Below are 2,151 nucleotides of genomic sequence, written 5' to 3'. Positions count from 1 at the left end.
AAAGTGGAATCAGTAAAAAAAAAAAACTCTTTTGATCTGATTTCTATCTCTTGATCTTCTGAAACAATTGGTTCTCTGATTTAAAAAAAAATTAAGTAATTAGCAAACCATAAAATAAATGGAATATCCTCCCTGATTTACAAACTGACTGATGGGACCCAGGGCTGTGGGTAAATATTTGAAAACAAGTCTTAGAAGACAGGGTAGAACATTACGAGTTACATCTCAAGCAAAATCATAATCATAATCATAATCAATGAAAGTAGTGGTTGAAGAGTTCTCCCGTGTAACCAAGAGAAAAGGGCTAATAAAAGGGTTGGTTAATAACTTTTTTTTTAAGTAGGCTCCATGCCCAGTGTGGAGCCCAGTACAGGGCTTGAACTCACAACCCCGAGATCAAGACCTGAGCTGAGATCAAAAGTAGGACACTTAACCTCCTGAGCCACCCAGGCACCCCAGTAAATTTTTTTGGTATAGCCAGTTGTAAAGTGGTTAGTGATTTTTTGTCCTGATGTTTGTTAACAAAATGTTAACTTGTGGAAATTCAAATTTATTCTTAGCTGCTGTTTGGCCTTTGGGATAAAAGTCAGAATCACTTGTCTTCATGTGACTGAGGTTTTGATAGGAAAACCCTTAAATATGGTACTTAAGAAAATAACCTGGGAGTGCAATCAAGATTTAAAAGCAAGTTTCTGTTAGTTGGTCCTTGGCTTCACTATCTCATGCGAGCACTGGTTTATTCACTGAAATTTCCTTGCAGCTGCCCTGTGGTAGGCAGGGTAGGATGACCCACAGGAAGTAATGATGACAACACAGCTGAAGGTGATTGTCCCACTACTCTTCAGATCAGATCAGACTCTTCGATGGAAATGGTTTTAAGGAATGATGGTCAAGAGGAGCTCTCACCTCCCATTTGGTGCAGTTCTAGAGGGATGCAAAGGTAGGAAGAGTTCATTTTCTATTCTCAGCTTCTAGGAAGAATTCTGGGTTGAGCTATTAGTGGGTGATATGTAGGAACATGGGTCAAAAGTGTCTAGTAAAAGCTGAGGTGAGAATGAAATTTGGGACGAGTTAGCCTGCTTTTGAAGGACAAGTTCTCATCTATGTGGGAGTGAATGTTCAGGCTGGGGAATTGTGCCCCCTTCAACAATTACTTCAAAGGAAAAATACTAACTAACTTCCAGAATAAATGGAATCTGAACTGGAGAAATTGAAGGAAAGGAAAGGGAAGAAGTGGCTGGCTAAAGATCAGATAAAGTCCTCCTTTCCTGGTAAATGGTTCTGTTGTGTATATTCATGTGCAGAAACATACCATGGCTTCACCCGTGACCTGATGTGAGAGGGAAACTCTGAAACTTGATCATGTAAGGAAACTTCTGGTCCATCCTTTATTCCCTGTCTTATGATAGAAATATTATTCTTTCAGGGTGTCTGGGTGACTCAGTCAGTTAAGCATCTGACTCTTGATCTCAGCTCAGGTCTTGATCTCAGGGTAGTGAGTTCAAGCCTTGTGTTGGGCTCCACACTGGGAATGGAGTGTACTTAAAAAAAAAAAAGAAAAAGAAATATTACTCTTTTTTGAGACATATAAGACACATGTCATATACTAACATGTTTTTTTTTTTTTTTAAAAGATTTTATTTATTTATTTATTTGAGAGAGAGAGAGAGAAACAGCATGAGAGGGGAGAGGGTCAGAGGGAGAAGCAGGCTCCCCGCTGAGCCGGGAGCCCGATGTGGGACTCGATCCCAGGACTCCGGGACCATGACCTGAGCCGAAGGCAGTCGCTTAACCAACTGAGCCACCCAGGCGCCCTATACTAACATGTTTTGACATTGCCCCATATCTATGGGTCTTAAAAACACACAAAAATTATCCGAGACCCGATGTAACCTAAGGTCACAAGTTTAGGTTTTATCTTCAGGATATTTTGCTTAGACCTGGATCCTGATCACTTAACAGATGGCTGTCAAAGCTCTGTCCACGTTGTTTTTCCCGGACAGAGGTAGTGATGTTATTGTTTGAGTCTATCTGTAATTAGCTCTGTTTGTGTGGGCAAATATGCAGGAATGACCTTTTTTTTTTTCCTTTAAGACTAAAGAATGAGACAGAAACTAGGAAATATAGACAAACCAGACTCACTATAGGTCA

The sequence above is a fragment of the Neomonachus schauinslandi genome, chromosome 11 (assembly GCF_002201575.2).
Source record: "Neomonachus schauinslandi chromosome 11, ASM220157v2, whole genome shotgun sequence".
NCBI lineage: Eukaryota > Metazoa > Chordata > Mammalia > Carnivora > Phocidae > Neomonachus > Neomonachus schauinslandi.
The sequence above is the reverse complement of the archived record's forward strand: the minus strand, read 5'-3'. Positions refer to the sequence as shown.